Consider the following 16,286-nt stretch of genomic DNA (forward strand, 5'->3'; position numbering starts at 1 on the left):
GTGGTTGGAATTAAAATTAAAATTTTTAACTGTTTCTAGTCCTCTTTGGAAAAGAAATGTGGACCTGGTAGTGAGATTGGACTTAGCGAAGGAAAACCCATCCTGATGACTGCAGTCATGACCATCTTTGCCACAATAGGTTTTAATGGGGAGATAGTAGAATATAAAGCTTTGTTTATAAAGGGCCAAAATCAGATCTCTTGTTACAAATCCCAGAATACATTATCATGTCTGATCTTCAGAATAGATAGCAATGACTGAGAACAGATAAGGAGGCAGAATAAGAATATAACAGAATGAATTAGCAGAAGATGAACTCAGCCACACAGTATTCATTCATGCGACAAATAGTTAATGAGTGCTTTTTATGAGCTAGATAGTATGCTAAGCCCTGAGAACACAAGAAAATAGACATGGTGCCTGACCTGTTTGCGCTTATTGTTCACAGAAGAGACTGATATTAAGAAATGGATTCACAAATAAATATGCAGTTGTGATTGGTACTGTAAGTGAAATTATGAGGTAGGAGAAGAGAATTTTAGCAGTCTGGATCAAACCAAGAGATACAATCATACAGTGATTTAAGTGAAGTTTAATGTAAAGAATTATTAAACATTGATTTTTTAAAAATAGCTATAGGCTATAAGAAAACTCAGAATGGGACCAAGGGAGAGTGTTCACTGAAAGACAAAACTAGAAGGGGCCCCCTCTCCAAGGCTGGGGATTCGGATCTCCCTGGGAGATGTAGTTGAATCCACAGGATGGCAGAGGCACTCACTGGTTTGCTGGTCCAGAGCTAGAATGCTGCCACAGGGCAAATGGGAAGCAACCCTTTGGAGCACAAATGGAGCAGGCGCACTGAAGCTGGGAGCCAGGGCGTGGGTGTGTAGCAGGAGTGGGGATGCTGGTGTGGCAGGAGGTCTGGGGCGCAATGCGTCCCTATCATGAAGGCTCCATCTGGAGAGTATACTGTGGGGGGGCTACAGGAGACAACCTAGGGGAGAGGGGACCAGGGTGGTCAGGACTCCTGGAGCACAGGATGTGCATGTGGAGAGGGTCACAGGAAGGCGATCACCAGGCTACACTGGGGCTGCAAGGTCTCCAGGGACAGAGTGTTCTGGGTGCAAGTCTGGAACACACACCCTCACATGTCCACACACCCACACTGCAGGCCCACCTTGACAGGAGGAGTACCCTTCCTCCTGCAGTGTTCCTCTAGCGCCCTCTACTGAGAACACTTAACACCTTGCTCACTATCAAAGAGTACTGTGAATTCATCCATTATTGCAGAGCATGTATTGAGGAGTGAATTTGGAGTTGGGAAGCAATACATTGACAACAGGAAAAAGAGTAAAATGGAGGATCTAGTATAATTAGGAGAAAGGGGAGTATGTAATGAATTCCTTCTTGAAGATAAAACATTTTAGCTGAGGCCTGACAGTGAAATAGAAATTATCCAATCGGGATGAGCATTCTCCAGGCAGAAAAAACATGTATTAAGTCCCCATACTAGAAAAAAAATCGGCAAGTTTGAGGAACTCTAGAAAGCCCAGTGCAGCTAAACCAGAGTACAAGGGGAGGGCAGGGAAGGTAGGAGGTCAGGCCAAGAGGCAGGCAGGACGTGGTGACTCAAGGCCCAGAGCCCATGACAGGGCTTTTCTAATGTTCTTCTAAATACAATACAAAGCCGCCAAAATTCTTAGACAAGGGAATTTTCAGAAGATCATTCTGACTGTTATGTGCAAAATAAACAGAACAGAGAGAAATGGATGTTAGGAGATACCAACTGGGGAGCTAATGCAGCACTCTAGGCAAGAGGAGGTAGTGGTCTTGACAAGGGTGGGAATGATGAAGCTAAGTGACAGATCTCCAGACATATTTTAAAGCTAAAATCAACAGGATTTGTCAATACATCAAATGTGGTAGAGAAAGGGAAGATAGAGAAGCAATCAAAGATAAGTGAAGTTTCTGGCAAAAGTGACTGGTTGAATAAGGTATCATTTACTGTAAAAGGAGCAGGTTACAGGGTATGGACTATGGTAGTTCAATTTGAAAAAAGCTGTGAGATATATATGTACATACAATGTATAGCACTGTATAATATTATACTATGCACACTATAGTATAGCACATATAGGAATTTAATGGCACAGAAATTGATGAGATTGTGAGATTGGTAAGGGAGAGAATATAAAGTGAGATGAGAAGAGAGCTCTTACTTAAAAGCGATGGACAGAGTCCGAGGTATTGGGAAGGGTGATGAAGAGAGGTGGCCAGAGAGACATAACAAAATTCAGTTAAATGTGTGCCATGGAACCAAGACCAAAAGAAGTTTCAAAAAGAGGGTGATCAGTGTTTCCCAGTATTACTGAGAGGCTCATACTACAGTGAGTATTAGGAAGCATCAGTTGGGCTTGGCATTATGCAAGTCCTTGGAAACTTTGGCAAGAGGAGCCTGAGCTATTAAATAGAGTGAGTTGAGAAAGAAATGATTCATTAATATGAATTGGAAAGTGTAAACAACATTTGTGGACTATTTTTTCTTAAAGCTTGCTTATGAAAGAAACAATAGAAATAGTGTGATAACTGAAGAGTATTTAATTCTGTTTCAGTTAGTTTAATTACTACTATTGTTATTTTTGCTTTAAATTTGTCTCTCTGTTCTGTTTCTTTTCCTCACCTTTCTTGCCTCCCTTCAATTAGTTAACTAGTTTTATGATTTCATTTAACTTGGTAGTTATTATTTTACTATTCTTTTAGTTATTATCAAAAATATTACAGCATGCATTTAGACTTACTGGAGTCAAATATAAATTACTATTTATATTATTTTCTGGACATTACAGCCACAAATTTAGCTATGTCTTAAGTCATATATTTGTGTTTTCACATATCCTAATTCTATACAGATTGCAAATCTTTTGAGATATTTTTTATACAATCAGTATTCTTCTATATTTATGCATGTATCTACTTTTTGTACTGGTAGTCATCTGTTACTGCATCTTCAAATGTTTAACCTGGCAACATTTTCTTTCTTCCAGAAGAATGTCAGTTAGTCAGAATTCTACTGCTGATGAATTTTTCAGTTATCACTGGCAAATATCTTTATCTTTCCTTAATATTTAAAGAATTATTTTATTGAATATAGAATTATAGTTTGGGTAGCTGTTTTCTTTCAGAACTTGACTGTCTTTCCATTTTATTTTGGCTTTCATTGTAACAATAAGACTGTTAGCTAACTTCTCAACAGCAACAAGGAAAGCCAAAAAACATTCTTCTTTATTTGTGCTTTATTCTGCATATATGCTTCTGACATACTTCCAGCTGTCTAATGTAATAGCAAATTAACTCCAAAAAGTTTTTAATTTCAATAATTGTATTTTCAGTTTTAGTTTCCACTTGATTCTTTTTTTTATAGTCTCCTGCTTATGCTGAAATGCTTAAACTTGTCTTTTATTTTTGAACAATATGTCACCTAAAGTCATGCTAAATATAGTTATGCTAAATTCCATCCTTATCAGGATCCCCTGTAGGTTTGTTTCTACCATCTGCTGTTCCTGCAATTTTGTTTCTGTTAGAAGGGTAAGGGCTCATCCCAGGTCATCTTAATCTAATCAGTGCTAAGACATTGTAAGGCAACCTCAGCCCTTGTGAGGGTTGGTCTTTTTGCCATTCACCCTAATTGCCAGGATTACTCTTCAGGGTTCTAACTCAGCTCCTGATTTATCAGGCCCACATCCTTGATGGGATCTGAACTCCATGAGTCTGCTGAGAGCTCTGCTTGGCTTCTCAGCCTCTTCAGATGGAAGTGACCCCCAAGTTGGACTCATCTTCTGCTGGATTTTAGCCCTATTATTCTTCACTGTCTTACAAGCTGTCTGATATATTCAAACAGGCATTTACATATACTTCAGTGTTTCCATTTTTCTCAGTCATAGAGTTGCTACTAATTATCTGCTATTACCAAAAGGGCAATTCCAGTGACAGCCAAAAAGGAAGAAGGTATGAGGGAAGAGCTGCATTTGTTGTTTTTAAGGTGAAAGATACCAGTTGAAGTATGAATGCAGCTATGGCAGAGGGAAGAGGTAGAGAGAAAAAAGCTAAAGATACGGAAAAAGCGGGATAACTGATGGACACAATTGCTTTGTGAGCCATCTATCCTAAAAGGTGGCCATATCTAGGCCATAAATACCAGTAGGGAAATTGAACTTTAATGAGGGATAAGACTGAATGCTCAACCACATTAAAACAAAACGAGGCATTCTCTATGCATTGTAGAACAAGCCAGCTATTGTTCTGTTCTGTGAACCTACGAATGCAAGAGCCCAAATGTGGGTGTTTGTGGGAGAAGGGGAGATTGGGAGACACTGGGCTTTACAGATGCTCAAAGAAAAAAGCAGTGTTATGCTTTAAATACTTGTCTCTATTTCAGAAGTTCTGATCGTCACAGCATATTTACTTTGCTATGTTGGAGGAGGAGACCAAGGGACTGAATGACATACAATAGTGCTAGAGACTTCATTTTCAACAAAGAGCAAAATTTGGAGCATAAAAGAAGATAATTTTAGTCATGTGCCTTGAACTCTTTTGTAAATGAGACCTGCTAATCTTTTTTTTTTGTATCATTAATCTACAATTACATGAAGGACATTATGTTTACTGGGCTCTCCCCTTCACCAAGTCCCCCCCACATCCCCATTCACAGTCACTGTCCATCAACATAGTAAGATGCTGTAAAATCACTACTTGTCACCAAGTTCACAGTCACTGTCCTTCAACATAGTAAGATGCTGTAGAATCACTACTTGTCTTCTCTGTGTTGCACAGCCCTCCCCGTGCCCCCCCAACACTATACATGCTAATCGCAACGCCCCCTTTCTTTTCTTCCCACCCTTATCCCTCCCTTCCCACCTATCCTCCCTAGTCCCTTTCCCTTTGGTAACTGTTAGTCCATTCTTGGGTTCTGTGCTTCTGCTGCTATTTTGTTCCTTCAGTTTTCTTTTGTTCTTATACTCCACAGATGAGTGAGATCATTTGGAGACCTGCTAATCTTTGATTTCCTTTTATGAAAGGAAAGTGAATGATATTTCCTTCCAAAATTGCTAAGATACTAACAATTCACTCTTAAGACTTCTAAAACTAAATGCAGGCAGAGTAAAGTAGAGTGTGAAGGTCAGTCTAGCTCCACAGCCTCAAATCTTAGAATTTTATACTTCGACTTTTAGTGAACTAACAGTTATCAGAAAATGTATAACTCTTGGGACTTGCCCTGGAATTGATCCAAAAAGCAGAGGGAAACCAGGCCCACAGGATGGGTTTGAATGGGCAGTGGAAGGAAACAATATAGTTGGCCTCTGATGGCACCTTATGGTCCTGCTTGAGTCCATGCCTGTAGGTCTCCAGGTGACCATATGGAGCAGACACAATGCTGGAGCTCTAGGAAGCGATCTGGCAAGAGATTCAGCTGTGTCCAAACGTTTGCATATAAAGATGGCACTACATGCCATGAGGCCACCTAGGGTGAATGTAGATTACAAGAGAAGAGAGCCGAGGTCAAAGCCAATGGGATGAGTACAGAGCCAGCCATAAGTCTGGGAAGAGGGGAAGACGATCCGGCATTAGAGGCTGAACAGGAGAAGCCACAGAGACAAGAGGAAAACCAAGGGAGTACCACGTCCCCAGGGCCACAGACAAACACATCTCAAGTATGTGAGCATGGTCAGTGGGATCAAAGGCTGTTGTGAATTGATTGCTTGCTAGTTACAAGCCTCTCAGGGAGAATGGACCCCCCCTTGCTGGAACTGGCCTTGTCTGGACTTGCCTTGCCTCTATCTTCGATCTTATTTTCTCCCCAGTCCTAAAGCATATTTGTCTCTGTCATTCTGAGGGAGAGGGGAAAGTCCCTTGAATGCACATTTCTTGTGACTGACTTCCTCTCTCTCTTCTGCCTTTCTAAGGCAAACTCTTGGGAAGAGTTGTCTAACATTATCTTCCTCCACTTTCTTTCCTAACCCACTACCGTCAGGTGTCTGCTTCCCATATACATGTGGTTGTTCAAATGATGATCATGCTCAGTTTATCCAGAAAGAGAGCATAGGATGAGAAAAGAATGGGTCACCAACATTTAGGAGGACATGATAATGTCTACCTGAAGGCTCTTGTGTGGATCAAATTAAGTAACATATGTAAACCAATTAATTACAAGATCTGGTACACAGTTTCACATACTAGATTCCATCCCCTTGACCCATTTTACTCCATTCTAAGTAACCTGCCCATAGTCATATAGCTGTTAAGTGAGTACAGCTTCAAACTCAGGTCTGCTTGAATAAAAAGGCTGTGTTCTTTGTTTCTACTACTACTTTTGTCCCCATCTGCAAACTCCCTGGCCCTGGAAACGACAGTCCCTGGCCCATTTCCCAGGTTTGCACCTCGGAGCTTGACCTCACCTTGTTAATCTGCTACTACTCCAAGTATCAGCCTTCTCTGGCTGCCCATCCCTCTTGTCCCCACACCTTGTGTCAGCCCCTAGGGAAAGGCACAGAGCAAAAGAGAGGCAAACTAAGAACTATTAAGTAAGATTTATGAGCAATGTTTCCTGAATCACAGAAATTGACTAAATAAATACCCCACCAATGGAAGAATGCTTCTGGCATTCAGAAAGCAGGGAATACATTATTATATGCATGTGGTCAATGTATGGGGTACTTCCAAGTTTCCAAGTTCATCTCCAAGTTTCAATACCTCATTGGAACCTTACTCTGTAATTCGATAGATGCCCGGTAGGTGGAGTAGCTTCCTCACAGATGATTTTTCAGAGCCCCATGGATGGTAGTTTGAATCATAAAATTCTTGTTAATTCAGAAAGAGATTGAGAAATAATTTAGACCAGCATCCTCCTTTTCCAAAATAGGAAAATGAGGATTTACATATTACATAATGTATACTATAAGGGGACTTATATATTCACCTGAAATCTTCCTATTTATACCAGTTACCAGCCTCCAACTTTGGGTAACTTACCCTAAGAAGTCCATGACACTAAGCGGCTAGTTTTGGGTTAGGAGGGTGTAAGGGGATATGAGGGGCATTGTCTGTCATGAGATGACCACATTCTTAGGGTGATACCCTGTTGGAGCTTCTTACTGAGTATTAAGAAGTCCCAATAAAAAAGGACATTTAAATGAGAAGAAATCTACCCCTTCACCTTTCCAACTTTCTCCTACAACTTCCTGTTCTTCCCTCTGCAACAAAGTCTGACCTGCCAAGTCTATGTTCAGGGTGAATGTTAGAAGAAAACCAGTTTCCAAAAATGGCTTCCTTCTCCAGCTGCCCCAGCACCTGGAATTCCCAGGGATAAAGGCAAGGCTTTCATGCCAAGTCCACTTCGAAAAGATATTCCAAAGGGAAATTTACATCCATACAGTTATGGGCAAATAAATACCTATTGAAACTTACTATGCCAGGGATAGAGCTATAAAAATAGTGGACAAAGCCAGCAGCTCTCATGGAAAACACATTACTATGGGAAGAGATAGAAAAGAAGGTAATTTCAGATACTTCTCAGTATTTGGATTTGAGGGTGGCTGGAAGAAGGGGGTAGGTTGGGAGGCTTTTTTTCCAAGAATGGTCAAGGAAATTTGTCTGAGAAGGTAATCTTTCAGATAAAACAAAGATTTGGGAGAATTATCTCAGCAGAGGGAACAGCTAATACTGAAGACCTGAGGAGGAAGCATTAAGCTATTTTCAATTGTACATTCTTAATAAGCATTAGGTAGTTCATCAGATTGCTTCTTAAGAGCTGCCACCTGGTATAAAGAAAGATACTGAGGGAACTGAAGTTTAAATGGGGGAACGGAGAGTGATCATCCTGGAACATGTCAGGATGGAACACATCCAGGAACGCTCCTTTCCCAGTGAGGAGGTGATGGATAACTGAGAACAGCAGTGTGGTCCCTGGGGCGTGCCAGGAGGGGAAGCAGTATCACAAGAAAGCAGAAAAGACTTAGTAATGGATCAGATTGAGGGCACCAAATACAAACTCTAGGTACTTAAAAGTAGCTTTTAAAAGAGCTTTGAAAATAGTCTTCTTATCTCTATCTCATTGTTTCTTAAAATGTGGTCTGAAAAACCACAAATTAGAATCACCCAGGCACTTTTCAGATATATCTGTGCATCCGATCAGGTCTTCCAAATCTGGATTTATGGGATGGGGTTCAGGAGTATGGTTTATAGTAAGTACACATACACTCTGTGAATGTTGTACACACTGAAGTAGGGAACTGATGCTCTGTAGAATTTGCACTTTACCAGTGCTTCAGCTTGTCAAATAGCATTGTTTTTCCTGAGATGGTATAATTTTGTGGGCAATATGTGCTCTCCCTAAATCTCAAGAGCATTGAGTTCTCACCTCATCTCTTCTTGAGACACAATGGGGAGAAATTTCACTAGTGAAATTGTGGATTGGGGGGTTGGATTTCAACTTCTGTGGCGACAATACATGGATACAGCAAACACATCTGGAGTGGTGACACACATGAGTATGCTCCTCATGTCCATCGGTATCTTTGTTTTCCGTTTAGAAAACTATGCCCAAAAAATTAAGAGTAAATTTGGACTTCTTACCCACCACCCTCCCATCTGTAACCAGGTACTGAGTTTTCTTTAACCAGCGCTCCCACTGAGCCAATGCCAACAAATAGAGCAGGATTACCTGGTTGCCTGATACAGCCCGAGACATTTAAGGCTTCATTTCTTTCTTGTCTTTTATCATCAAAAATTTGAAGAGGAAGCACATGACTTATTTCTTCCACAGAATTTTCTAGTAATGGCAGCAGGTGTAGCAGTGGGGCCTTTGGACTAATGCTTCGGAAGCCTAACAACTTTCGCGTAGACTGTTCAGCCACTCTTCACACACTTCATGTGCTTTAACTGAAATGTCAGAGGCTTCATCAGGGTGGAAATTATTTTGTGGCTCCATAAGACATTATTTTTTCCTGGAATAGCCTCCTTTCCTGATTTCAGTAAAATGGCTGCTAAGCCAGCAAAAGGAGAAACTGTCAATTAAGTTGGTGTATTTGTTCTTCACAGGGAATTCTCAGGGTACAAGTTGAAGAAGGACAATTAAGGAAAATTATTCATGAAGTACATGCGCCATTTGCATTTTTCCCTTGGGGATACATTTGTTGTCATCATTTGCATGGAGGGTATTTGCTGGCAGATATTCCCTTTTACCTCAGAGCTGAGATAATGTTTTCATTTCAATTGAGTCATCCTCATCTTAAATATTGCATGGTGGCATGGGCTGCCGTCTCCTGTTTCCTTGGGCTGGCTAACCATGAGGATAAGGCAAACTCGGCCATGGTCCCATATCCCTTTGTCCTCACTGCCATCTTGTGTGGTGGTCAGATGTGTTTGTTATACTGCAGGGAATTATAATATTGAATGAGCTGTATAAAATTCTACCCAAGAAATTTTAAAATAAAAAGCTCTCAAATGGAGTGCCTGCTTCTAGCTATGAAAAATGGGCTCTGAAAGCACAGAAGGAACATTTGCAACTTAAAACTTTTCATCAGAAATTGAGAGAACCCAAGGTCAGTTTAATATTAATTCTCCCCCAGCTCTTTCATCTAACAGATATCAAGTTACATTTGAATCTGGTAAAGAGATATGAATTTAGGTCACTTTAGCCTTCAAAGGACAAATTTCTTGAGAAATATTCTGTATCCTTCTATTTAGTCTTGAGTATAATTAGGTTATTTTAAGGTAAAAAGGCCCAAAACTTGCCTTTTTCATAGAAAGGGAAATTCATTTCTGGTAAGTTGAAATTGCTTGTGAATAATTTATAGGGAATAGAGAATTCATCACATCTGATATCATCCACAGCCATGAGATTGCCTTGTTCTGTAATAGGTGCTATGGGAACTGGAAACCTGGAGTTGGTTAGCATGAGAATTTCTATCCCGAATTTCATACAGGTTAAAGGCAGGCAACACGTAAGAGATGGAAAGCCTAGGTCCAAACTATGCTACAATGAACCTTAACAACAAAAAAAAGCCTCACTGTGAAGGATATTCTCTAGACCTCCCACTCTGATCCTGATATTCTTTCCACCACAGCTCCCAGCCAACATGAAGAGCCCCATGTCATAATATCACTACCCTCTCCTCCTCTTTATTAGTTGGGAAGATGATGGCAATAGGAACAACAAAATAAAGTAATAAAACCAAATAAAATAGAAACATATTAATCCAAACAAAGTGAGAAAAGACCTCCAATTCATTACCGATCAACTCCCTATTTCTTCTACTCAAATATAAGAGTTCTTTCTCCCAGTCTCTTAGACCTGTTGTTGAATCATCCTACCTTGAATTCCATCCTAAATTCAAAAATGTATAATCTTGGGATTTCCCCAATACCCTATGTTTAGTCTTTGTGTTCATTAATTTGAAATGCTTTTATTGATCATCTTTTGTATGCAAGGAACACAGCTAATCAGTAATCTAGAAACCAAGTTGAATAAGACAAAGTTCTTACCATAATGGGTGGTGATTGAACCTAAACTTTTATTATGGGTAGGATTTCTGCACATGTCATATGGGAAAGTTAGTTCCAGATGGAAGCAAAAGCCCAAGGAAGCCTGGACAGGAATATATTGGGACCTAACCAGTAACCACAAGTAGAACAGTTGGATTTCATCGTGGGGTATATGGAGATTTAGACTTCACATACAGACCAGATCAAATACTAACCAACCTTAAATTCAGGATAAAGAGCTGTACCCTAGTTGGGTGGCAATGAAGAACCACTGAGTGGTTTTGAACCCCAAAAGCCTAACTGAAAGATAAATGAAGCTGTTCTTTAGGACAATAGGGCAGTGCTGGGATGTTGGATTGTAGGTGAGTTGGGAAGCCTTGCATTAATTCAGGCAAGAGTAAAAGGCTGAATTCGGATGATGGCACTAAGAATGAGGGAGAAAAGAATCAATCAGCAATATCTAGTTGTTCATCTGCTATCCCCGACTTTTTCCTACTATCCTGCCCTGCTTTTACCAGTCTTACATCTTATATCCACTGTAGACACCCTCCTTTCATTGACCCACCCTCTCTACCCCTAAATATGGAAGTTCTTAAGCTGGATCCCAGAGACCCCTGCTGGCATAATATTAAAAGGTTCTCAGACTTGGATGGGGAAAAACAGTTACATCTTTATTTTCACTAACCTCTCAGTGAAACTTAAAATTTTCCTCAATTAGGGAACAAACCACCATAAAATTAGCTGTCTGTCAACTTTTTAATAACAGAACCAGAAATATCTTGTGTCCTACTTTAGTTATTGATCATATGTTGAAATATAGTTTATATCTATCACTATTTCAAAATTAAGGTAGCAACTAGTCCTATTACCAGATCCTATTATTTAATGTGCTGTTTATTAAAGCAGATGCTACCTTGTCATGAATTTTTCTTTAATATTCTGATACAGTATTTCAATTGGTGTCCTTTGTAACCCTATGTGTTTTGGTTTATGCATTTAAAAATGTTATTCTAAAAAAAAGATATACAAGCCTCTCCAGACTACCAAACATCAGGAAGACTTGTAGAGATCAGGGTCATCATTTGAGACCATGGCCTGACACAATTTTCTGACCATCTCCAAGGTCTAGCTGTATACCCTTGGGAGGAGAAGTTCCATTTCTCACTCCTTCTGAAGGCAGGACACCATCACCTGTCCATAGACCAGGGAGGGGAAGATGTCCCCTGACTTCCCAGATTATTGCTCTTCTCCTTTTATTTTCTTTTTTCCTTTTCTATTTTATGAACCTTCTTTGATATACCTGCAGAATGCCAGTGCTTCTAAAACCAGGCATACTTTCAATCTCCACGTTGTCCTTTTTCTTCTTTCTATACCAGATGAAAGTTCTGTACTCTTCCTGAATCTAGTCAGTGCAATATTGCCGCACAACAGAAGCCAACAACTTTTAAGGCAAATGCCAAGTCCCCATTGATTCACTTCCTTGTAAGTGGGAGCAGGAGATCAGAGAGGGATTTCCTGCTGGGAAATTAATGCTGCGTATGGCACCTTAACAAGACTGCCGATTATCCAGTGATGTGGGGAGAGGGCAGGAAGGAAACTGCTGACTGAAGAATAGAAAGAGGGTATTTTAGGAAACAGGGAATGTACTAGACAAGAATTTCATTGACAGTTGACCCTGACTCTTCCCACGGAATGATCTTGTGTGTTCAGAATCTTGGCACATGTGTATAAACTGATAATGTCTGTTACCTAATTTCTCTAAGGGCATAGGCTTAGGCCATATACTAAAAATGAAAGCACAATAAATATCATTTTTGTTGACATTGTGATGAAACTAGAATCATTTTAACAGATTTTGTTTTCATGAGAGTTCCTTCCAATTTACCTCATTTCCTATGACTAAGAGATGACAATGGCGATAGAGAAAATATTATGTGTACTGTAGAACTTGGTGGAAATTTCAATATGGTTTTGTTTTGTTTGGTCTTTTTTTCTTTTAACACACATACCAGATGACTCATGAAAAAAATAATTAGCTGGAGTATTGTACACAGAATTTTCATCAATATCTTCTCCTATTATTGAAAGTAAATAATGAGGTTTCAGAGGCTGTTTCTGAAAATCTGTAACTTGACATTTTCAACAATAAGAAAATAGGAATATGAAATGTGACAATTAAGATTGAAGCCACAGATACAAGGATGTCAAGTATCACAAAAGATAGCTTTAGAATTAAAATGACTTTAAAAATTTGAAGAAGCAGTTGCTGGGTGTGGACAAATACATACTGAAGGAAGAGAAGCCAAATGTATACTGTGAGACCAAGAGGTGAGAGTGGGTCATCGGCATCCAGAGAGCAGAACTAAAATGGAAATTGCAAAAATGTTCCCCTGGCCAGGACGGAGTCAGTTTTGGTAAGGAGCACACTAGGGTGCTGTACCCAAGTCCTATGCCCAGGGAGACGTGAAGAGGGAAAATAACCATCACAGGAAAGGTCAACATTTATACAGTATGAAGAAATGAATTACAAAAATAAAACAGTACAAGGATGTGACATATTACATTTGGAAAAAAATCATGAGATTGCAGTGTGTAGACCAGTACTGTTCCATGGTGGTATTCAAAGAATCCACAGCAAAAAAATTTTTAAAGGACAATGTGTAAGTGGTCCATGAATAAATTATTTTCAATTCAATAGGTTATCCTTTTTTCTGCAATTACAACTATCCTAGTTTTCTAATGTTAAATTGCTATTAATACACTTAATACAAATAATAGATGGTAGTTTTTTCTTAAACATTCCTTTTCAGGAAAAAAAAATTTTTTTAAGACTTTAAAATCATATCCAATCACCCCAACTTATTTTAATTTTTCTGTTCTTAGAATGGGTAGTCCAGACCTGTGATCATGAACTTATTTATTATGTCTTTCAGAAAAATTTTAGCATACATCCCCAGTCTATGGGACTTTATTTTTAAAACACAAACATATGCTTCTCTGAGCATAAAAAATATGGATTATTATTAAACCTACATAAAAATATAAATTTAAAAAGATGAAGTAAAAAATAAACAGTAAAACTTATTTTATTTATTAAAGATTCAAAAGATCCTTTATGTTCTTTCTTCATCTTAAAAATATCGTTGAGACCAACTTATTTAATGCACTTTTTTTATATTCTTGTATTCACACTTTGTGAGACAGGAATTCAAAGGTCTCACTCAGATTTCAGTTAATTTTCTTACATAGTTTTAGTGGCTGTCGTAATTTAAATGTATGCTTTACAAAGATAGCAGAGATCCAAACAGAACAAGTGCCTTATTGGCTGTGTTTCCTAAATCATGGTACTCATTTTTCAATTCCATCCACCAATTACGCAAAATGTTTTCTTTTAAATTTGGCTAGTAAATTTCCATCTTCCCTGATGTCAGTCACTCATCCATGCAAACTAACTGGGCAGTGTTAACATTTTCCTATTTTCATCAAACGGAATCAGAATATCTTTCTGAAAGATTTTTAAATCCTGATTTCCTTACTGGTGGAGATATGAGTTTTTATAGGTGAAACCCACTGTTTATGGCAATTAAATCATTAATGAGAAAAAGTCCCAAAATGCTTGCTTCAGAACATGAGTTTCTTTCAAAAGCAGTTCCTTTCTCATCCATTATTAAAATGTGACCTTTACTGTGAAGGGGCATACCAAGTCTGCTTATTTTTTCAAATACTTGCTAGGAAACACACTACAGATAGCTACTTGTCATCACAGAAAAGGTCAGCAAACTTGGCAAGTAAAGGGATTTTTGTTTATTTTTAAAAATAAAACAGCATATGATTAATCTTAAATATGACTTATCTTCCTGTAACATAACCAGCAAACTTCTGTGTTGTAAAAAAAGATTTTCAAGATCACTGCCCCATATCATTGGAAAGTATAAAAAAATTTTTTTTAAATATAAGGTAATAAAATTTCTTAATCACCTTACCCACTTATTACCTTAACACTGCAATATTTGAAAATGAACAGACAGCATTGGTATGCAGTCAACACCTGTAAGTGTGGAACTCACACCCTGCTTTGGGGAGGCAGGACTTAGGGTGTAGGTTCCTAACTTGTAACTGCCAGAAATACAGGCTACATGATAATGCCACGGACAGGTTATGTATAAAATAGTCAGAAGGCTTAACTTATCATATTTTTAGATAAATGTCTAAAAATAGAAGTTCTGTTATTTTCTTCTTGCATCTCAGTGTCTGAGGTGTACATACCAGTGATACCAAGATCTTAAATCGATTTGGATAATGCATTTAAATTTTTTAAAATTGATTGTCAAAGGTCAATAGTTTAAATGGCTATGTTTATTATTTAACATTTTCAATTATCTTTATGAATATAGTGGGCTATTATATAGAGGGCAATGTCCATACATTCTTTAATTTTTCCAAAAAAAATTAAAAGGCCAGAAAGCCTAGAAAATAACTATGGATAAATTAAAATATAATTTCTTTTTAAGGAACATTGTCAAAACAAAAATAAGTTCTACAAAAATAAATCCTTCACTATAGATCTTTTCTAAAATATTAAAATTCCAGAGATGAAAGGAAATCTATATTATAAGATGGTGGTGGAGGCAGACTTTTCTGCTGACCTATGAGCCCATAGCTTTTGGGCTTCTGTGTCTGAGTTTTCACAAGAAGAATATGAACACAACCTTTCCTGGTCCACTAAGAATGATATTCTACAAGTAAAAGATGCATTTAATTTATACTAATAGCACTATTCCCAAGATCTTGTGATCATTACTCAAAAAGCTCAACCAATTAAATGCAAACAAAAATTTAATTGTAGATTACTAAGACTTACAAATAGCCTGAAACAAACACCCAAAGAATAAAATAATAAAAACACTAGGCTTTGGCATTTTGTTTCATTTCAACAACCCATCGAGGTAGGTTAACATTATTATGCCCATTTACAGATGCGAAAACTGAGGCTTGCAAAGGAAAGCATATTCCCCAGGCTAACTCAACTACTAATTGGCTGAGCTAAAACTAAAGCTAAAAGAGAGAGTGCTCCTGCAACTCCATGAAATATGACTTTCCTAATTTAATCCTAAACTCTAATTTTGAAATCAATTGATAAATTTACCACAATGCCATATTTTGGCTGCAACTGAATTGCATTTTTTAAACAATTTTTCCTTTGTTCAGGCTTTTGTAAACTTTCCACCTAAACTGTTCATCTTAACCATGCACAAATATTCTGTTGACATTCTTGTAAACTCTGTAAAATATTAGAGAGCAAAATGTAGCCTTTCAGTTAACACAATCCTTTTTTCTTGTATTTATTCAGGAACATATCTGAAACATGCAGCTAACTCTTCTCTACATTTTAAGTAATGGGGTATTGTGTCACTTCTGCCATCAAAAAGTTTCAGTAAATCCTTACAATACATAGAACAAAGTCAAACTCCTCACCCTGGCATTTAGAGTTTCCACAATGAGTCCAGCTTCCAGACTTACCCCCATAGCATTCCTCAGTGCTTATCCTGCTTCATCCAGCCCCTTCCACTTGCTGCTACCACAGAACATCTTTCCCTCCAACTCCTGGGCCCTTCTTCGCACCATCCCTTCTGCTCTTGGCCTCTAACATCTACAGATGCCAAAATATGGCCTCCTTCCTAAGACCTTCTCAGTATCTCCATGTCATAATTAATTTATTCCATCTCCATAGTCCTGTGTGTCCTTGT

The 16,286-nt window shown here is 38.4% G+C and overlaps 1 protein-coding gene and 1 long non-coding RNA gene across 2 annotated transcripts in view; one reads left to right on the top strand and one right to left on the bottom strand.

Moving 5' to 3' along the window:
• LOC130680998 (uncharacterized) overlaps positions 1-16,286 on the bottom strand; it is a 94,428-nt gene that overhangs the window by 63,600 nt on the left and 14,542 nt on the right. The window contains exon 4 of the long non-coding RNA XR_008994028.1: positions 8,717-8,934. This is a non-coding gene — a long non-coding RNA (uncharacterized LOC130680998). The remainder of the gene's footprint in view (positions 1-8,716; positions 8,935-16,286) is intronic.
• Positions 1-16,286, top strand: part of LOC118913145 (uncharacterized) — a 93,604-nt gene that overhangs the window by 47,351 nt on the left and 29,967 nt on the right.

The sequence above is a fragment of the Manis pentadactyla genome, chromosome 2 (assembly GCF_030020395.1).
Source record: "Manis pentadactyla isolate mManPen7 chromosome 2, mManPen7.hap1, whole genome shotgun sequence".
In the NCBI taxonomy this organism is placed as follows: domain Eukaryota; kingdom Metazoa; phylum Chordata; class Mammalia; order Pholidota; family Manidae; genus Manis; species Manis pentadactyla.